Source organism: Stenella coeruleoalba, assembly GCF_951394435.1.
Source record: "Stenella coeruleoalba genome assembly, chromosome: 9".
Lineage (NCBI taxonomy): Eukaryota > Metazoa > Chordata > Mammalia > Artiodactyla > Delphinidae > Stenella > Stenella coeruleoalba.
The window spans coordinates 74140228-74163851 of NC_137155.1; the positions used below are offsets into that span (position 1 = coordinate 74140228).

Here is a 23624-nt window from a genome sequence, read left to right on the forward strand (position 1 = left end):
TATATGGTAGAAGATATCAAAGGTAGACTACCTCTTATTTCTAAGAGATTCTTGGCGTGGGGGGAATATTGCAGACACCACTGAGGGAAATGTATTCAAAATTCAGCTTAGAAATGAGATTTGCATATTCATAAAAAACAGAAATAGTTTAAAAATAAATAGTTGATTATCACTGTTAAAAAATATATATACATCATTGTCCTCTTCAGTTTTATGATTCTTTTTTTAAAATTTCAAGTTAATGTGACCAAACTCTTTTTCCTGAATTTTACAACACTAAAAGGAAGGTTAGCCTATTTTATTTTTAAAAATTTTCCCCTAAAGGTGGTTGGAATGGCAGCAACATAATAAAATATTCCTTAAAATGTTTTTTCCTTGCAATGTACCTATATAATTCACAGCTGATATGCATAGCAGAAAGAACAGTTATCTAATTCATTAATTTTGTTTTCTTGACTTCTTGCTAACATTTATATTTCAGAGAGATTCTACCTTGTTATTGATTGGCTGAGTCAATGGACTTTTTTGGGCATAATTACTGTGTATATTTAATTCACCAAATATTTTATTTCACATTTGAATTTTTGGTTAATCACATATATTCATTTAGTAAACTTTATAGGTCTTGAGAAAATTTTGTTTATGAAATGTACACAGAAACAATTTTAATAAATTAAAAAATGTCTAGCTATAAGCGTTAGCCACAATTTGTCCAATTAAATTATCATGGATATTTAACACAAATTATTTTTTAATTAAAAAAAATTTATTTTGTATTGGAGTATAGTTGATTAACAGTGTTATGTTAGTTTCAGAGGTACAGCAAAGTGATTTAGTTATACACATACATATATCTATTTTTTTTCAAATTCTTTTACCATTTAAGTTCTCACAGAGTATTAAGAAGAGTTCCCTGTGCTATACAGTAGGTCCTTGTTGGTTACCTATTGTAAATAGCAGTGTGTACACATTAATCCCAAACTCCCAGTCTATCCGCGCCCCCCTCACCCGTACCCTGGTAAGATAAGTTCGTTCTCTAAGTCTGTTAACACAAATTTTTAACAATTTCTCTGTATCAAGAGTTTCTGACATACCAATAAACACTTTATTTTTTAACATCTTTATTGGAGTATAATAGCTTTACAATGTTGCATTAGTTTCTGCTATATAAAAAAGTGAATCAGCTATATGTATACATATATCCCCATATCTGCTCCCTCTTGCGCCTCCCTCCCACCCTCCTTATCCCACCCCTCTGGGTAGTCACAAAGTACTGAGCTGATCTCCCTGTGCTATGTGGCTGCTTCACACTAGCTATCTATTTTACATTTGGTAGTATATATATGTTCATGCCACACTCTCACTTCATCCCAGCTTACCCTTCCCCCTCCTTGTGTCCTCAAGTCCATTCTCTACATCTACATCCTTATTCCTGTCCTGCCCCTAGGTTCTTCAGAACCATTTTTTTTAATGATTCCATATATATGTGTTAGCATACGGAATTTGTTTTTCTCTTTCTGACTTACTTCACTCTGTATGACAGACTCTAGGTCCATCCACCTAACTATAGTTGATTCAATTTTGTTTCTTTTTATGGCTGAGTAATATTCCACTGTATATATGTGCCATATCTTCTTCATCCATTCATATGTTGATGGACACTTAGGTTGCTTCCATGTCCTGACTATTGTAAATAGAGCTGCAATGAACATCGTGGTACGTGACTCTTTTTGAATTATGGGTTTCTCGGGGGTATACGCCAATAGTGGGATTGCTGGGTCGTATGGTAGTTCTATTTGTAGTTTTTTAAGGAACCTCCATACTGTTCTCCATAGTGGCTGTATCAATTTACATTCCCATTAACAGTGCAAGGGGGTTCCCTTTTCTTCACACCCTCTCCAGCATTTGTTGTTTGTAGATTTTCTGATGATGCCCATTCTAACTGGTGTGAGGTGATACCTCATTGTAGTTTTGGTTTGCACTTCTCTAATAATTAGTGATGTTGAGCAGCTTTTCATGTGCTTCTTGACCATCTGTATGTCTTCTTTGGAGAAATGTCTATTTAGGTCTTCTGCCCATTTTTTGATTGGGTTGGTTTTTTTTTTTAATATTGCGCTGCATGAGCTGTTTATATATTTTGGAGATTAATCCTTTGTCCCTTGATTCATTTGCAAATATTTTCTCCCATTCTGAGGCTTGTCTATTTGTCTTGTTTGTAGTTTCCTTTGCTTTGTGTTCTCAGATATTAAAACTTAAAAATAAGGCAGTTAATAAAGTATTAACTTCAGATGTTAATAATGTATTAATTTTGTTAGTTGTGAAAACATACCATAGTAATGTTAACAATAGGGGAAACTGGGCATGGGGTATTGGAGAACTCTAATATTCTTTCAACATTTCTATAAATCCACATCTATTCTGAAATTAAAAGTTTATTTAAAAATTCAGTTTGTAGCCTAAAGCCTAAGGTTTTAATTAAGTAGCAAAAATCTAGATTGATTTTTGATTATAAATCTTAATGATTATTTCAATTTATAATAATCTTTTTGGGTCAGGTTTAACTAAAGGACATTAATGATAAGAGTCAGAATAACTTTTTGCAACATTTTACTGATGTTCAGAAGACAGGTGTGCTTATCTGTTGCCAATTTGAAAAAAAATTGGAATCTAACTGGTAAAAATGCTATTTAGGTGAAATGGCTATATGTAAGAAAATATCAGTGAAACATGATGTCAAACCTCACTTTTGTGTATCAATTTATTTTTAAATTGAAAGTTGTCATTTAACAAATTAAAATATGACACCCAGTTAAATCTGAATTTCAGATAATGAATAAAGTTTTAGAATATGTAGGTCCCAAATAGTAAATGAGATACACTTATACTAAAAAAAACACTCCATTTATCTAAAATTCATGGGTCTCCTATATTTTATCTGGCAACCCTATTACAACTAAAAAAATGTATAGGAAGAAGCCAAATATATGTTAATAACAATAGAAATTTCCTATAGATTGCTGTACAATTTAAGCAGCACAGTTACTAAGAAGATTTGCTTTGAATATTAAACCCTTTGATTTGAATCCCTCCTATTTCATTAATTGTTTAATTTTGGACACATTACTTATGCCTTTGTTCTGAAGTTTCCTTTTCTGTAAATAGTCATAATAAAAGAGTTGACATTCAGAAGACAGGTGTGCATATCTGTTGCCAATCTTAAAAAAAATTGTGGGTGTTAAATGAGCACTTAGAATTATGCTTAGAATTACACACGGTGACAGCTTCATAAATGTTAGTAGAATAACAGCATGGTGATGGAATTTTATATAGAATCAGCCTATGCCAGTCAACTAAAATGTTCAATTTCCTCATTTAACTCTTTATAGACTAAACTGATTTTACAAGCACTATGTAACAAGAATTCTACTACTATTCTTGCCTTTCTCAGAAACTTTAAAAGACCATTATATTTGAAATCTTTTCCCATTATTCTGCATTTAAATATAAAATATAAATTTTCTGATGAAAAATATTCCCAGAAAAAAATACAAGACATTGTTGATGGAAATTCAGAGGCAATAGCTTATTTTTGATTTGAACCACATGAAAGTCATTTTTGTAGGTAAAATAATGGCAGTTTCATGTGGTTCAAACCCATATGATTAGGTATATCTATAACCTTATCTTTGTATTATATTATAATTATTTTGCACATCATAATTATATTAGAGTTCTGAAGAAGAATGTTGTTTTTATTGTTTGCTATATATATTTCTGTTATTTTGAAATACTTTAATATGATTTTGTAGCTAATTGACTTCCAGGTAGGCCTGCTATTTTGTGTCATTATATTATTATTATTATTATTGTCAATACCTAAATTGTATAATAATTCTTTGGATTTAAATCCTTTAGAATTTATTCATATCTTTGGAAGTCACAGTTGATAAAAATGGAAAATTAAGGCAAAGAAAGAGAATTTGTAATAAAGATGTGAACTAGCTGTACTGTAATAATACTGATAACTTTGTTTTTCATAGCAATGCACTTCTTGACTGTACTGAACCCATCAACCCATAGGGTACCTAGTGAGGCAGGTAATGGAATTTGTATTTCATAGCTATGGCACAAAGTTAAAATAATCCACCTTAGGACACCCCTTAGGACAGAGGTGGAATTAGCATTAAGTAGTTTGGTCAACCTGAACCTAAACTTAAGTAAAATATATCAGCAATGCACTGTATATTGTTAGTCTTCAAAAAGAAACTGACAGGTGTGTGGTGAGTAGGGTTTTGCTGTTAAAAGAATGACTTAAATGTGAAATTTGCTAGTGGAATATATTCACTCTCAATGCCTAGGTATATTTGTATGCAAATTTTGTCAAAAATATACTGCTTAATAAGAAGGGGACATGAAAGGGTTCACCCAATGCAAAGATATATCCAGAGCTCCTCTGACATTCGTCTCACGCTCAAACAAGAGGGTCTGGCAGCTTGCTTTCTTGAAAAGTTCTCTATACTAACCATGTTTCTAGAAGCCGTTTTTTTTTGTTTGTTTTCTTATAGTGAGCTGGAATCTATGTCTTTATATTTTTAGGGTTGCCAGATAAAATGCCCATGCAATATTTGGTACATAGTTATACTAAAATTATTTCTTGTTTATTTGAGGTTCAGATTTAACTGGGCATCCTATATTTTTATTTGCTAAATGTGGTAATCTTATCTTTCCACTTATTGGCTGAAGGACACATGAGAGCAACGGAGTGCAAGTCCACTTTTCCTTCCTTATGAATTCATGCATTCACTTATTCATCTGTGCATTCATCTACCACATATCTAATGAGCAAAGTTTGTATCAGATCCTAAATGTAGAAATGGATATTAAAAATCTCTACCCTGAAAAGTGAGCAAGTCAAATAAGCAGTCATAGCCAATGTGATCGATGGTATGATGGAAGTACACCTACAGTTCTTAAGTTGCACAAAGGGACCCATGACTCTCATGGGTGAGGCTGAATGTTAAGAAAACCTTCAAAGAGAAGGCCTCTGATTAGAACAGTTGTAGACAGGAGTAGGAAGATCAACACAAAAGGCAAGCTTGAACCTCGAAATGGATAATGATTTGCATGCAGACTGAAGTGAAGGAAAGTGACATGCAAATGTTTGAAGAAGGCTTCTTCCATCCGTGTTTTCTTTTCCGGACTAATCAGCATTTAATTACTGATTTTTATTATCATATTTTTATTATTATTTATTATCATATAATTTGAAGAGTTTTTCCTTTACTTCTTCTAAATTATCCTCATTTGTCAAAATTGCAGTTTTAAAACTGGATGAAATATCTCACATATCTGGAGTGCCTCTAGAGACATCTTTGAAAATAGTACTATTAAATCTAGTTTCTTAAAACCTAACCGAGTAATGCTATTGAGCTAAAGCACTAAAACCGATACTACACAAGGTACAAACATCCCATTACATTTGGCCTTTTTATTCTAGAGATGTTGCATTCATAATTTAGTTTTGTTTATAATTGGGTTTCATGAGCATAAACTATAATTGGTGGGATGAAAACTTCTTTCTCTTTGATTTAATACCATGTAAATTATGACCAGTGTTGAGATGAAACTCTCAAGGTCATTCTGTGGGAGTAAGATTAAGCAGATATTTAGCAACAGGCACTCATAAATTTATGGAATTTCTCAAACCTGGCACACATCAACCACCTGGAGTACAGAGGCGAACTTCATGAATTTGTTTGCGTTTGCTGTGTTTCGCTCATGGTGAAGCACAAAGTGATAAAGAAATAGTTTGTGGTGGATAATAAGACAGGGAGTTGGGGTGAGTAAACTCAGTGTATAGTGACAAGTAGCTTGCAAGTAGCTCAGTAGTGGCTGGAAATTTATGATAGCATTAGTCATACATCATTAACTTTATCCTTGTTCACATTGGGAAGCAAAGTAAGGTAGAGTCATTGAATCCAGGGGTTCACAGTAAACCTGAAATTGACCACCAGCTTCTAACTGTTCAATATATCATCTATGAAAATTTTTCACACATCACAATTTTTACAGCTCTTGCTTTCTATGTCACTTATTTAGGGGCTAATTTTTATATTGGTAGCCCATGGAACTTGATGTTTATGAGCAAAGGCTTAGTCTGCTTCTTGGATTCACATATCAGTTTTGTCAGTTCATGTCTGTGTAGATAAGGCCTTGAGCGGGCTGCTTAACCTCTCTGGGCTCTGCTTAACTATAATATAAACCTAATAGCGTGAAACTCACTGAGTTGCTATATATTTGATTATGTTGTAAAGCACCTAACACTCTTCCTGGCACATGACAGATGCTTGATGAATTGTAAGTATTATTATATCGTGACATGTTTGTTATTTCAGTTTCTCTGTATGTGTGTTTTTTTCTCCCTAATCAGTTTGAGGTTTTTAGAGGAAAGACAGGACTACAGTAGTTCTATCTCACAGATGTCCAATAAACTCTTTTTATCTGTTGACTGATTTGAACGTTGCATTGCTAATTAACATAGAACGTACTTATTTAATTTGCTCTCTGCATGAGAAATGAGACTCAGTGTTTTCACAGATAGTATTATATAGCAGCTTCTCCATTTGCCCCTGTAAGGAGCTCAAACTGCTGGGCCTTTTCAAATATCTTTTAGGTTCTGGAGATTTTCCTATTCTTCTCCCTGTCTGTCTGTACTGCCGCCTGTTGACTACAGGCTACTTCCCATTCCATTCTTATCAATCTTGTTTCCTGAGAGGTTTCTTCCCAAATGGAATGGGACTGGACTTCCTGTATACTTGTTGTTTTTGAGTTATGACCCTTGACTACTTCCCTTGCTTCAATTCTTTACCTGAGGTGCTCCACGTTCCTGGGGCTTACACAAACTGTCCCACTCCCCTCTCCCATATTGGTTTGGCTCAGTCCTCCTTGCCTTTCTTACCTTCTAGCATTTGGAGGCTTCATCTAAGTATCCAAAATGGATATGTATTGGAAGGTAAAATAATTTATCAGAGTTTTCATATATACGTATTTTTTAAAGAGAACTTAAGAAATACCCCACAACTTTAATATGTATGAAGGCACACTGTTAAACCCACTGGGTACATGTTACAGAAGATTATGTGTCTCACATACTGTGTGAGGTAAACTGGAATGAAAGAGCAGGAGCTCCCAGCAGGAGGTGGGGTGGAGCCCACACTTGTTCACTTGGTTTCAACATCGTGCATATATCACAGCTTACAGATGCTCTACTAGGTAGATTTACAGATATAGCAAATCAACAAGTGACTTCAAAGATTTCATATGAATAGTCATCCCACTAAGGATAATACCAATAGTGCAAAAACACACAAACAAAATGTAAAAGGCAGATTTCACACTTCTCTTCCAAGCAGTGTTTTTCATTAGCCACATTATATCCTAGATATACTAATAATGTAATTTTACAATAACTGCTCAAAATAAGATGCTTTGAGATAGAGACAGATTTACATCTACTATCATTTTACATGATTTTTACCACATTTATATTTTGTATATTGTATATATTGATATAATAGTCATTAAAATTAAGTATAGAAATAATCTGAATTTAGAATTATACCTTTAAATGAATGCATCACAATGTTAAATAATTTTTAAAATTCTGAATATATTTATCATACTATTATTAATATCTTATAATAAATATAAATACTTGTAATATATAGCATATTAATTATCAATAATTTTAATAAAAGTTAAATATTTTAGTGATATTATTAACCATTTAAAATATTGTTTGTATGTATAAACCAGGCAATGTTCACAGTGGCATCCCTGAGTGGTGGGACTATGAATGAGGTATACATTTACATTTGTCTTTCCTATGTTCTGCAAGTTTTCTACAATAAACAATATTTATTTTTATTATTAAAAAATATTGTTTATTATTTTATCTTTATCTCATCCTTTTCCATTTCTGCTTTGTGCATATATTTATAATGTGCAAAATACATTATTATACTAATACATATATCTAATTTATAAAGAATATTCAGAAATTAATCATTTATGCTAAAAAATGTTAATTGTGGTACATGATCAAAAAGTTTGGTGACAACTATTATAACTTACCCATTTTCTTAAAGCAAATGCTGACAGTGTTCAATGCTCCAGAGGACCTCTAAAGAACCACTTCGGGTATGGTCAATAGAGCAGTACTTCTCAAAATTTAATGAGCATTCAAATTACTTGGGGATCTTGATAAAAGAGGATTCAAAAGGTCTGGGTGAAGACTGGGATTCTGCATCCAGGTGATGCTGATTCTGCTAGTCCCCAGAGCACACTTTAAGTGGCATAGCTGTCGAGCATGTGGAGAAACCTTCCAGTGAATATTCCCCTCTCTGCCATCTCATTGCTCAGGCAGTCTGTGCCAGCCATGAGTCCAGGCTTTGCTGGTAGTTAAACATCTTTCAGTTCAGGGAATATTGACTTGACTGAATCTGAGTGGGAGAAAGACAAACTCCTAATCATATTACCAAACTGCTGCTTCTAAATAGTCAGTGGATTTTCATTTAGTTACATTAGAATGACCTCAGCTGAAGGATTTAGTACCCTATGTGAGAGCAGGAGAAGAATTTCTAAAAGAACAGTGCAAGACCTGAACCGTTGCTAGGGTTTTCAGGTTGTTATTTGAAAAGACTGCAGTGGTGGGACAATATACAGCAATATTATTAAAGACATTTTAGCAATGGAAAGACAATTTTTAAAAGGACCACACTAGCTGTGTATTTGATATAGTCAAACATACCAGGATAGTTTGAATCAGGAGGCAGCATAGCAAGGTAGTTTGTCACTTGATACCTAGGTGATACATGGCAAGTTACTTAAAAGGCTTTAATTTCTGCACCTGCAATAATATCTACCTCACAGGATTGTTGTGAGGATTAATGAGCAGGTATGCATGAAGCACACAGAAGAGAGTCTGGCACAAAATCATTATCCAATATATGTTAGCAATTATTCTGTATATATTAGGAAAATGTATTCATGAAGTTATCTGATTATTATTTTTCAGAGAAGACATAGAAGTAACGTAGCCTCAGATCACCAAAAACATTTGGAAGTGTTGAAAGAAAAAACTACCAACCTAGAATTCCAGTGAAATTATCCATCAAAAGTAGAGAAAAAATAACTTTTTAGAAAAAAAAAAATTGAGGGACTTTGTGGTCAATAAACCTGCCTTGCAAGAAATAAAATTTATTCAGAGAGAAGACTTATATAGGTCACAAACAGATCTACATAAAGAAAGGAAATGTGTTAGAGAAGAAATAAATGAAAATAAAATATAACCTTTTTTTTCTTATGTTTGATCTAATGGAAAACAGTTTGTGCAAACTAATAATAACAATGATTATAGTGATGATTAGAGTTTGTGAATAAACGAAATGAATGACATCAATGCGTTAACCAAAATTTCAGAAATGGAGACAACTGAAATAAAGAAGCATTTATCTGGGCTTTGTTAGGACTGTAGTCTAGAGACACAGATTCAAGAAGCACATGAATTGTGTTTTGCTGGACTACAAAATGGATAAAGGTTTATAAAGGCAAAAATTGCAAGGACACATTTAGTTCCAGGAGTTTTTTTTTTTAATCAAGAATTATAACTTGAAGGCAAGAAGTAAGGGTGCTTGTTAAGCAGGGATTGGTTGGAATCCACAATGGTTGCATAGTTACAAGAAGGAAGAATCTTGAGACCACAAGGTTGCAGCTAGAAGATGTTGCTTCAAAATGGCTTGTGTCCTTCGGTTTGGTATAGTTAACAGAAAGTTCAAGCTCTCAGTGGTACAGGGACACATCTGAAACCAGGTCCTCAATGGCCACCCAACTCCATTTTGTATGCCTGAACTCTGATTACCCAAATATGATTTCAACCTGTCATCAAATGTCACCTCAGACAGAAGGGAGGAATTGTGAACACTCTGTTATAAAGTACTTACACTATCTATGAAGTGGTAGAGTGTTATTTGAAACTGGATTTACATTAGTCATAAATGTATATTTGGAAACTCTAGGACAACCACAAAATTAAAAAAAAAAGAAATATAGGGGCTTCCTTGGTGGCGCAGTGGTTGAGAATCTGCCTGCTAATGCAGGGGACACAGGTTGGAGCCCTGGTCTGGGAAGATCCCACACGCCACGGAGCAACTAGGCCCATCAGCCACAACTACTGAGCCTGTGCGTCTGGAGCCTGTGCTCCTCAACAAGAGGCCGCGATACTGAGAGGCCTGCGCACCACGATGAAGAGTGGCCCCTGCTTGCCACAACTAGAGAAAGCCCTCACACAGAAACGAAGACCCGACACAGCCCAAAATAAATAAATAATTTTTTTAAAAAAAGAAATATAATTGATATGCTAAGAGAGGAGAGGAAAATGGAATTACATAAAATGCTCAATTAAAATGAGAAAAGGCAGAAAGAGAAGACACAAAAAACAACACAGAACAAGGGCAACAAATGGATAATAGTTACAAATCTGGCTGCTATTAAACCACATATATCAAGAATCACTTTAAATGTGAATGATCTAAGTATACCAATTAAAAGGTGGAGACTGTCAGAGTCAATTAAAAATAAAAAACAAAACAAGACCTAACTCTATGTGGTGTGCAAGAAACCCATTTTAAATATAGAGACTATATTAGCTTAGAAGTAAAGGGACTGAGAAAGATATATCATGCTAGCACAAGTCTATACTGCAGGTAGGTGTGTGAATTTGTTCAGCTATTTTGAAAAACAGTTTGACAGATCTATTAAATCTGAATATATGAATAACCTATGATCTAGCAATTTCTCTTCTAGGTATAGTCCCAACAGAAATTCATCCATATTTTCCCCACAAGAAATGCATATGGCCCCAAGCTGGAAACAACTTAAAATGTCTACTGATGATAGAATGGATAAATATGATTGGTATATTTATACAGTGGAATACTACACAACAATGAAAGTGAATGAATTATTGTACCACACTATGAATAAATCTTACCTATAGGCTGAGCAAAAGAAGCCAAAAACAAAAGAGAACATGGTATATGATCTATTTATATAAAGTACAAAACACAAAAGCTAATCTAAGGCATTAGAAGTCAGGAAAACAGTTACTTTTTGTAGGAGGAAAATCAGGGAATGACTGAATAAAGGCATTTTGGATTCCTGAAATGTCCTTCTTTCTGAATTGCTATTGGTTATATGGATGTATTCACTTGGTAAGAATTCATTGAGTCATACATTTATGATTTCTGTACTTTTTGGGTATATATTACATTTCAATAAGCAATTTAAAAAATACTAAATATTTATGCAAAATAGTGTAGTATTAGACATTCTAGAAGAAAATAGAGCTGAAGAATGGAATGTTGCTAAAAAAATACAAACTCTGCAGTTGTGAAAAATTTCAGAGATAGAAAAAAGTATCATCTAAAGATATCACGTTAGTCTAGAGATCATTTCGTTAAGCTCAAATTGTGAAAGAAAATGTTCAAATTTTAAAAAGGGAACATATAAATGTTGATAAATATTTTAATATTTTTGTGTATCTCTAAGAATAGCCTCAGGAAACCTGAAGAACAAAATTGGGGATTTTGAAAAATGCTAAATGCTAAACGCAACAGAATGTGTCTGCAGATTTAGAAGTAATAAAATGAACAAAGGAAGGATGGGGCAAATGGTTGGGGAACATAATCTAATATAAAAAGATTAAAAATAGCAAGCTGAACTGCACAACTTCTTCTTTTCTTTTGTTCTTTTCTCTTTTAAATAGATCAGTCTTCAAACTTGAAGGACAAGACCATTCATGAAAGACAGGACTGAAAATATGAGGGCCATTCACTGTTTTTAAGTAGATTCAAAGTCCCAGATAGAGGCAAATTATTTTTGTGGTGCTGAAAACCTTGCTGAAGTTGTATCTATGTTTGTAATCTTTCAGGTATCAAAGAAATTGGGAGAGGAATCAGAATTCTGGAGAGGGGTAACATATTTCTAATTTTTAAAATGGTTGTTTCTGGAAATTATAGGATGGTAATTTTAATATTCATACTTTAAAATTTTTCAGGGCAAAATTTTAAACTAAATGGTCTTGTTAATACTGAGTTTGGGCAGAGAGGTGATGGGGGTGGTGAGACCTATTAATATTTTATTTAATTCCTAAAAGAATCTATTATATGTGTTTTAGTAATTTTCTCCTAATAGATTAAAAAAATATAATAATTATTCTAAGATTATGTAGCCAGTAAAAGTTTAACTGATCCTGTAATTTATGTTCTTTTCACTATATCCCATTCCATAGATTCATGTGCTTTTAAGCAATACTACTAAGAAAAATATTATAGATATAGTATATTATAATTTTATGATCACTTTTGACAGTGTGTTATGAAATCCATCTAGAGAAAGTAGAACAAGTAAGAAGATTCATAGCATAGCTACTATATTGTCTAAAAATGTTAATGAAATGTTCTAGAATACCATTGTCTATTTGAAATTCTTTATTACCTTAATGGTTATTAGAGAGATGGATGAATGACAACAGATAGAGCTGACATACTGCATAGTAAAAAAAAAAAGTCACATTGACTCTCACTCAGTAGTTACTTACTGAGTGCCTACTGGGTATCAGACCTTCTGCTGGCTGCCTGGGCTGCAACAGGGGAGAAAACAACATGGCACTCGTACTTGCAGAGCTCTCTGCTTGGTGTGAGACACAGATGTCAACTCAGTGTTACAGATGAGGGCTTCAGTGTGTAAGGAGAGCAAAGAACTGTTAGTAACCCATTCTGAGTGTTCACTGGGGCCCTCCAGGGTTATCTTTAGAGTCAGAGGTAAAGAATAAGTAAAAGTTAACAAGCTAGTTGAAGGGAGTTACGCAAGTGTGTGTTGGGTGGGGTGGTGTTGGAAAGGGTCTTTAGGGCTAAGAGAACAGTGAATATGAAGATCTTGGGGCAGAGGACACTATTGTGTGTTTCCAAATGTGAAGACGTCCTGTATGCCAAGAGTGTGGAGCTCATAAGAGCTATAATGATTAGCTGAAATCAAAGAGATGAAATGCAGGAGGACTGTATGTAATATTTTATATTTCTATTTTCAAAAATATACATAATTTCAGAATGATGTGAGGTTTGGATTGGCAGGAGGAAGTTATATTTGGCTACTAGTTCTGATGAAAGTGAGGAAGTAAGTAGATATGTTGCTCAAAACAAAACAAAACAAAAACAAAAACAAACAAAAACCCCCAACACATTCAACTGCATTTGTAGTGATTTGGTGTCCAGATATAGGAAACTTACTCTTCTACTGTGAATTTGTGTTTATCATTCTAGAGATGGTGCATTAAATGTAGTTGTAAATGCTCCACTGAGAGAAATGATTGAAAACCATTATTCACCCAGTAGATTGGAGGGTCTGTGTGAGGAACAAGTTAAAGATGCTATGAAGGCTCAGGAGAACATATCAAGCAGAGACACCATTGCATCTTAAAATATCTGAAGAACTGTCAAGCAGAAGAAGCAGTTGATGTATTTTGTGGGTCTTGACAATAATAGCTTTTCAAGTAAAACAACTCTCTCCACAAAGTGAGCCAAAACAACAAAAGCAAGAACAAAACACAGAAGTATAGAGAAGAAAATTAAAAGGAGAAAAAGTCAGCAAAGTTCTAATGATGCTTTGAATTTATCTCTGGGAGACAAGAAAAGATGTGCTTGGGCTTTAACTGCCCATGAACTATTCTTCTCTATTGACAGAGTTTACCAGACTCTGTTAAGGGAAACCACTGGACAGCATGGTGGAAAATCTCTAAAGACTTAGAAGAAAAAGAAATTAAAGGAGGAAATCATTACTCTCAAGTAAACACGTGTTAAAAACTGTAATTAGCTTATAATAAGGAAATCAGGTTGATGTTATAACTGCTTCAAAGGAGAAATCAAAGAATAGACAAATTTATATTGAAATGAATGTGCAAATGGAGACAGAACTGTTTATTTTCCTCAACTGGGGAAGGGTTATCTCTCCACTCCAAATATTTATTTGCATTTAGAGACAATAATTATTTTGCATTGCTGTCAGTGATCTACAATTTACCGAGTATAAGCCCACACAGAATCAGATCTCATGGAAGGATGAGCTATAAATAAGTATAGTTTTCCATGGAAACAAAAAGTTTTTCTTATACGTTGATGGGAAATTTGGGAAACCTCTAATGAGCATCTTTGGCTCAAGGACTTCCCATAGCCTGGCTGAAACTTTCTTAAAACTGAGAGTCTATCCAGACGATCCTCCTTCCTTTCTCTCCCCCTTAGAGGTTAGATCTGTAGAGGGATCTTAAGGCCTTCCTTGCCTTCCTGGGCTCTGTGCTCCTTATTTTTTACTGGTGTTTTGCCAATAAATCTCTTGCACATATGACCCCATTTTGACATCTGCTTCTAAGAAGGCCCTAACTAACAAAGTAACAGTTCTAAAATATTTACTCTATGTATCATTTGTTAAGAGGATTTAAATTATTTTACAAAAAGAGCATGTATGTCTTTACAGTTTTCCTTCTAAATGGAAAGACATTGTTTTTTAAAATTGTAATGTTCTAATAGTAGCAAAGGTAAAAAAAAGTCTGTGAAATTTAATCATTGGAATGTGTTCAGATACTTTACCAGCTTTTGACCTTCAACTATTTAAATTGTTTGGGTCATATGAATATCAATAATATTTTATGACTTCGCCTTAGTTTAATTTTCCACTCACAAATATTAAGTATAATTTTATACTATGTGATATATAACCATGGTATTGATTATTATGACTTTTTGCCCTTATATAATTGTTATTCTTTTCTTTTTTCTTTCTTTTAATTTCCTATTGATTGTGATTTCTTATTTCATACCAAAACTAGAAACCTGGGCAAATTCTCAGAAAATTGACAAAAGAAAAAGTTATTAAAATTATTTTTACCTTATAAAATTGCTTGGTTTATCTGCTGATTTATAATTCATTACTCTTAAAGGAAAATAGTATAGTATGGTATAAAAAACACAAATTGAAAAGAAGATATTAGACCTGGCTTCATATCCTTGAGAAAGTCAGTCATTTATTCCCAGAAGGTATATGACTCTACATATACAATATAATGAGACATGGTTTATGAATTATTGAATCAAAATAAAATAGTAAATACTCTAATTACTCCTATGAGTTTGCACTGAGAGAAAATTAATATAAGGATAAATTTATGGAATGTTGGAAGAAGGAAATTAAAAGGCATGGAGACATGGATGTGAAATTAAATTCTGCTACTATGTTGCTTGAGTGACACGCAGCAAATCAACTTTTTCAAAGCTGTGTGTGTGTATGTTTGTTTGTGTGTGTGTGTTTAAACCTACATACGCAGTAGAGGAAAGGATAGATCAACATAAAATCGAATAAACCACAAAGTGGTAATATTGTACGAGTTTAAGTTGCTCTACTGATTAAAAGAAGATTATGAAATAATCAATTACCTTCCTTGTGCAATCCTCCTTCATAGTAAAGATGAATATAATAAATCAGTGACAATTTGAATCATTGCTTGCATAGCAACCTCTAGTCAGATGTGCATTCAATTCTTCAGGTCAAACTTAATTGCTGAAACTTCCCTACTGTGAATTGTTTTCTTTTATCTTTTAAGTTCTTCACAAGATTACATACTTCTTGCCTTCTGACAAGTGCATAGAAGATTGCTACATCAACGGAAATTGGTACCATTCTTAAAGATTTTGAATTGTTGACTCCTAAAGGCAAAGCCTAATTATTTTGCAAATGTAAAGACAAAATGAAAAGTTAGCATCTTTAATAGAGATATAAATTTGATGATGGTGGAAGAATTCTTTCCTATATTTCTCCAGCATTTAAGTGGTAATTACGTAGTTTTGCCTTTAACAAAAATTGGCCTTTTTAGTGCTTTAAGAGGATTGGCTTCTATCTGGCTTTAACATACAACAGAAAATATAACCCACAGAACAACAGCTATCTTCCTGTAAAATTAATTAGCTGTTTGACCACTTTAGAACTTTCAAACTTAAGTTTAAAACCCGTGCGCTACTTTCTATGAGGGAATGATATGAACAGATGTGTGATTATAAATGATTTTTAAAGTAGCCACGGCAAAAAAATAGTTGGCCTTAATGTAGAGTATCATAAGGAAGGTGACTGTAAAAAATACCTCCATCTGACACATGGAGGGGTAAATTTTCATTTTTTTCCTCCCACTCTGGGCACTCAATAGGTGTAATTTGCTTTGCTCTGATGTATTGATGAAACATCTATTAAAAAAATTTAAGAAACAATGTGTTGGTTCTCAAAATAAGATTTAGGTTTGGGCCTGGGAATCTGACAGGCATAGTTAATCAAAGACTCAAGATTAACACCACAATTAGAAGCATTCTCATTATGCAGGCAGCCATGATTTGTTTCCTTCCTTCCTCCCTCCCTCTCCCTCCCTTTCTCCCTTCCTTCTCTTCTTCATTTGAATAATCAAATATATCCTATATACATATATGTATACATTAATGAAGGTGATTTATCAATAAAACATTATAAAAATATGGCAGAAGATCCAGTTTTGGAGTTTAAAGGGAAAAGATAGTTCTTGTGGTTGTGAATACCATGGGAATCTCACAGTAAGACTTCTGAGTTAAACAAAATTTAGAAAAACTACATATACATAGACCATTTCAGTACTAGACCAGATAAGAGAGTCTGCAATTTGGAGTATTTAGTGAATTTAAAGTTAATGTAATTATTGAAATATTAAGATTTATACCTACCATGTTGCAATTTATTTTATGTATTATTAAGTTTTCTGTTCCCTTGTCTCTCATAACTGACCTTTTTAGATTAAACACTTTTTTAAATTATTGAATTCTTTACCTTCTATTAGTCTGTTAGTTATTAATTCTTTTACTATTTATTTAGTGGTTAAGAGTAAAACTTACACCTTCACTTTTTTTTTTTTTAACAACTTAGTGTGAATTAGTACTTTACCCCTTCCCAGGCAATGCAAATATCTTTAGAACTTTAATGTTCAATACGGTAGCCACTAGACACATGTAGCCAATTAATATGAATTGAACTCAAATAAAATAAAAAATTCAGTTTCTTAGTTGTATTAGCCACATTACTAGTGCTTAATAGGCACCAGTGGCTCGAGTCTGCCCTATTGGACACCTCACAATAGAATATTTACATAATGTTGGCAGTTCTATTGGACAGTACTGCTTCAGAACCCTTTAATTCTTCTTACTACTTTCCCAAATTTTGTATTATTATTGCCTTGCACATTAGTTTATATATATTTATCCCCTACTAGATTTACTGTTATTGCTTTTGTATAGTCAATATTTATTTATATTTATCTACATTTATCACCTTTCTGCTTTCCTATATTACCATATTTTATCTGGAATAACTCTATATTAACCTGAAGAACTTCATTTGGTATTTAGCTTAGTTCAGGAAAAAATATGATAAAATCTCTCATTTTGATGGTCTGATAATTCCTTTATTTCATCTTTAATTAGAAGAATCTTTTGAAAGAAATAGCAATGTATGTTGACAGCTGATTTCTTTTAACATTTTAAAGAAGTTATTCCATTTTCCGGAGGCTTCTATATCTTCTTTATAAAGTCAGCTGTAACCTTATTGCTATTCCTTTGAGGATAACACCTTTTTCCTCTGGCTACTTAAGTATTTTCTCTTTGTTTTGATTTTCATTAGTTTTACTATGATGTGCAAGAGGAAGATAATGCATTTATTCTGCCTGAGTCCTAGCAGGATAAATCTGCTGAGTCTGTGGTTCATATCCTATTTCAGTTTTGAAAAATTCTAGCTCAGTTTTGAAAAACTCTAGGTCAAACTTTTCCATTCTGTCTCTAACCCCTCTGAGGAATGAATATAGATAGATAGATAGATAGATAGATAGATAATATTACATTCTTTTCTGAATTTTCCATCATTTTTGTTCTCCATGATTCTAATTCTGTCTGGATATTTTCTATCGATCTTCTAATTCTTTAACCTGTACGCTGTGCTCATTCTGCTGTTAAACTCATCTATTGACATCTTACTTACAATATTTGCAATTTTAAATTCTAAAGTTTCTTTTTGATTTATATTTTAGAGAGTTATCTAGTAAAATTCTCCATCTTGCCACCTACTTACTTGAACATAGAAATCACCATTATTCTAAAGATTATCTCTGATATGTCCATAAATAGATGATTTGTGTATGATCTATTATCTGGAAAAGAGCTTCCAAGTGCATGAGTTCTATCCCTTTGTCTGGAACTCTCAGGAATTCTAAACAGTCACACTGCCCACACTCAGTCTTAAAGATTATATTACAATTTTGCCTACTTTCTTCTTACCTGCTTTTATGGCTCTTATCTCTTCTTGTGCCTGCCAAAGGTGAAATGGTTTACGTGCCTTCTTCTTCCTTGGAGAGGTGCACTTTGGAATTCACTTCACCCGGCTGACTTGTGATCTCATATCTCTGATGCACTCAAGAAAAGTTATGATTTTGTAGATTATCTTCATGTTAGCATATGAGTGGTTTCTCTTGTAGCTTTCTAAATCCTAATTGAAAGCAGGACTTTTCTCTCTGTATTTTAACATGAAAGAGAATAATAGCATATTAGTTTAATTTCTGTACTTAATTTTATCCCAAATTATATTGCCTAGTATAAGTAGCTATTGAAATAAAATCCACTAAATAATAAAATTATTAATTATTACCAAAAACACACCAAATCAGTTCCAGTTGTTAAAACTTTAAATTCAGATGTAGGAAAATGGAAAGAGAAATCGATTAATAGACAGGATACCTGACACCAACTAGCTTAGTCTCTATGAATCACGTGTTACTTCTGTTTCAGTTTTCAAATGTCAATATAAAAAATGTTAAATCAAGAATCTAAGTTTCTCATCCCTGTACTTATTCTGCTATATTCTTTCTCCCCAATGCATACACACATATCCTGAACTCTAGTCTCACCAAAATACTACTTCCAATTTCTATTTGTTAAAAAACTGTGATATATAAATATATTTTGTATATTTTGTATTTATTATATATAAATGTATTTTGTATGACATTCTTAAATTGGGTAAATATGTTTTTTTCTTCTTTCTATATACTGAAATACTTTGCCTGGGAACATTTTTTCCTTTGTATCTTTGTATCGTCAACGAGGTAGAAAAGTTTGTTGGCAAACAAAATCTGCTTGTAAATCTGCTAACAGATGATTAAGTGGAAATTCTAATAAATTCTCCAGGATATTAGAAATGTACCATTCTAAAACTTGTGGGTTCCCATGACTTCCTATTTGATATTTAAATTGTTCAGCATTTATAACTGTGAACACATGCATCCTAATAAATCTCTCTACATAGGTAATATTTCATTCTCTTTTCCATTTTACAAATCCTCTCATTCCAGCATTCAAATATTTCCAGCTCTTTCCTCTTCTGGATTTCCAGTACACCTGGGGTACTAAAATAAATTGGGAGGCCAAAGGTTAAGTGCCTTTAACAACCAGAGAGTTCCAACGATTGTCTTCAAGCCTGACAGGACTTAATATTGTTATAAAATTGAATTGTTACATAAATAAATGAAACAAGGAAAACAGTATGAATTGTGTGTTTCCTTGGCAGGTTTTGTAATGGACTTGACAGTTCTGTCATCCAATCATAAACCTCCAGTTATGTCCAAGGCATGAGAACCATTTCAAGATAACAAATAAAGGCTTCCTGTGCTGTGTCAAATCACTCAGTGTCCTCCCTCTGTGTCAATAACTACTTTAAAAGTGAACATGGCAAGTAGGGGAAATTTATATAACTTGACACTATGCTGACATCCAGAACAGAATTTTAAGTGTAGCAATATCTCTTGATGATGGAATATACCAATGAAGTGGGCTTGTCATTAATTATATTTTATGTCATTTTTATAAAAGCAAAATTTAATGAGTGAACTCGGCATGCTTGCACCCTGCCAAATGTTATTGCAGATTAATTTGTTTTTGTTCCGAATATTGGCAATAGAAAAATTAGTACTAATTTACCATATGAATTAAAATAATCTAAGTCTTGTTAATTCACTTCCTAGCTAAATTCAATGATAAAGTTGGAATAATAATTGTATAAAAATGAAGTTAATCATACTTAACATGTCAGTTTAGTTATTATTTATAAAGTTTTTACATATTAAAACATTTCATATATATAGAGAGAGAGAGAGAGAAAGAGAGAGTGAAAGAGAGAGAGATTGAATATCTAACAATTGCCTAAACTTCTACATGTCTAGATTGGAGTCAAGGATGAAGTATTTTAGTATATGATTACAATATAAAGTTGTTTTTTTCTTCTGATTTGCATGCCATTTTTTTACTGAAAGCCTGAAGCAAAACTTTAAATTTTTCTGAGATAAAATCTTTGCAAATAAATCATCACCATCTCTGACTTAACCTAGAAATGTAGTTCCATTTGATCTAAGGGAATCCTGAGCAGATGTGGGGGGTTTATACTTCAAAAAATAAAATAAGCATATTGAGGAAGGAGCATTAGACTACCTAGAGTGGTAGAATATATGTGGGAACAAAAATCTAGGTACTGTCTGCCAAGCAGACAGTATAAAACATATAAATATATTATTATATATATTATAATATATAATATATATTTTAGCTTTATTGAGTTATACTTGATTACAAAAACTGCCCGTATTTAATGTATACAACTTGATAGCTTTGAACATATACATGCACTCATGAGACCATCACACAATCTCCTCCAAAACGTTTCCTTATGTCCTTCTGTAGTTGTTCATTTATTTGTCTTTGTTTTTTGTGAAGTGAATACTAAATGATTCCTCTTATGTGACAAATCTAAAATAGTCAAACTCATAAAAGCAGAGAATAGAATGGTACTTGCCAGTGACAAGAGGAAGAGGAAGTAAGATTTAGTTATACATTGAATTTTGAATCAAAGTAGTCTAGGAAGCATTCAACAAACTCTTTCAATCATAGAATGAAATCTACACACACACACACACACACACACACACACACACACACACACACACACACAGAGAGACCTTACCTTATTCAGTCACTACCATTTAATGCTTTACAGTGTACCCTGTACTCAAGAGCCCCAGCTTCTGTATAACCCTCCAACCCCTTTAATCTCTGTTGCAGCAATGTAACTACAACAGTGTTTCATGAATCTGTTGAAGATAACAGTCAAAATAAGTGTAACATCCATGATAGTAAAGTATATTGGCCAAATTCTAATCATGACTTCTGTTCTTAGGTGTTATTAGTTCAGGCTTTATAAAGGTGTTAGTACATGAAAATATCTGCTAAGTGATATAGGGCTGAAATCTTTATTCCAATTAACAACTTAGAATAAAAAATGATTTGACTTCTAGTAACACAAAGATTTTAAATGTTCATCATTTTATTTTTTTTTAAACCTAGATTTTGTCATAGGGTGAGAACCAAAGTCAAATAATCACAAGTTATGTATAAAATTATGAGTTCTTCTTAGCTTCATGACTTCTAAAAAATTAGGAAAGATCATAGGATAATTCCTGTAAAGGAAAATGTGCATATTAACAGAAAGATGGGCTAAGCTCTCATAGTTATTCCTGGGTAAATCCCCATTGGTATAAATTAATAAGCTGAGCCATAGCCAGAGAAGAATATTGGAAGAACAAACATTGCATTTTATTTACAATGCAAATCACTGTAAAAACATTTTGCATTGATTAGGATCATTTATTCACTAAGATATGGCAAAAATTTTTTTAAATCATTTAAACTGATCACTTAAAGCATGTCAAAGAATATTTTTTAGCAAGGGTGTGAGTTTAGAAGAAATGCCGGACAATGAAGCAAAACAATTACTGTTCAGTCCAGCATGTTTGTATTTGTACCTAGAAGTCCTGCTCTGGGTCTTTTATGAAGACACTTTGGAGGAAATTTGAACACATACTCCTCTGCTGTTAATCCATTTAAAGTCTCTTCGCAGTCTAAGAAGCTTGGCCTTTTTTTTTTTTTTTTTTTAATGAGATTTTATGCCTCTGCCTCCTATGAAAGCCTAAGGCAGTTGGGACAGTATAGTATAAGATTATAAGGGGGTGATTAAGAACTCACATATAATTTGTTACTTGTAATCCCCAGTCTCACGCTGAATGTGATGCATAGATTTTATCTGGAAAGGTAAACTGTTGGCAAACATGTAGCACTTACTGATATCAGTGTTATAAAGCAGTAGTTTCAACCAATCTGAGAATGAGGAAACATATTGGGAGAATATAAGACAGCAGTTTTATTTTTAGCATTTGTACATTGAGAAAAAAACATTATGAAAAAGATCAAATTGTAGCATAGAAGTATTTTAAAATTAATTTTAATCCGATTAGTCAAAGCATTCAAATACTTCAAAAGACCATGTGAAATGTTATAACAGTACACAGACAATGCTTGCTAATTATTTGTATTAACAGCCATTGAAAAAAGCTCATGGCTCCCCAGGTATCTGAAGCCAACATATAGGGAACAAATGATGCAAGGACACTCTTTCTCTCTTGCTCTTTCTGTTTCTCTCTCCCTCCCATAACCCTCCTTTCACTATCTTTCCCCATTAAGTGTCAATAATTCTTTTTTTGCATAGATTAGAATACCTAAAATAAAGGGTGTGATTTTTGTCAAAACAATTTTAATAAAATGTAATGGTGTCACTGAGCCAAAACAGAAAATGTGAGTTGTCCACATACAAGTCATAGCTGCTGAAGTACTGAGTTATCCAATGTCATTTGACAGCCATATTTTGTATAAAGATGGAGTACAAGTTATAGTATAAATATTTACTAGGAATGTGCGAAAACAAAATCACCTATGAGAAAGCTTTTCTAATAGGACAAATAAGTGCTACCTACAGATGTACTCTGCACCTGAGAGCTAAATAATTTAACTTCCTGTGCAATTGATACCTTCATGGAAACAAAAGAAAACATTTTTTAAAGTTTTAAACAGCCACAGGTTTACTGTGTTTGTAATCTTCTTATGAGAGTGAGTTTCCTAGTGTCAGTGTGTAGAACTAAGCCATATGACATATGCATAATCGTACAATATGTTCATTTTTTCCCTGTTGAACTGGAGTATTGGATTCTATATTTGATATGCTGCATTCACAAGCTAATAATCTAGTAGGGAAGATCAGTCACATATAGGAATAACCATAATAATGGGTATAAAATAATGAATTTAAAAATGCATGCACAGATACATTGCCACACTTAAAAAATAATTAATTACCATCAACTTCAGCCATTACAGACCATTTTTAATAGTGGAAAGTTAGATTAAAATAGCTATTTTAATAAACAAAATTAAAGGTATGTTAAAGGTAGTTAGAGCCTACTATGTGCCAGACACTGCTAAATACTAGTGAAACCACCATAACTAGGAAGTAAATTTTTTTCTCAAATTTTTTTCTGTGAAAAAGCATATATGGAACAAAAGTTTTAAACTTTTTTTAAA

At 32.9% G+C, this 23624-nt stretch overlaps 1 long non-coding RNA gene across 3 annotated transcripts in view; it reads right to left on the bottom strand.

The window, feature by feature from the left end:
• Positions 1–23624, bottom strand: part of LOC307191942 — a 94439-nt gene that overhangs the window by 5158 nt on the left and 65657 nt on the right. For 2 of the 3 annotated variants that reach the window (XR_013829905.1, XR_013829906.1), the window contains exon 3: positions 18447–18679. This is a non-coding gene — a long non-coding RNA (uncharacterized lncRNA). Of the gene's footprint in view, positions 1–18446; positions 18680–22235; positions 22336–23624 lie in introns of those variants that run through there. The other variant, XR_013829907.1, reaches the window with a different exon arrangement.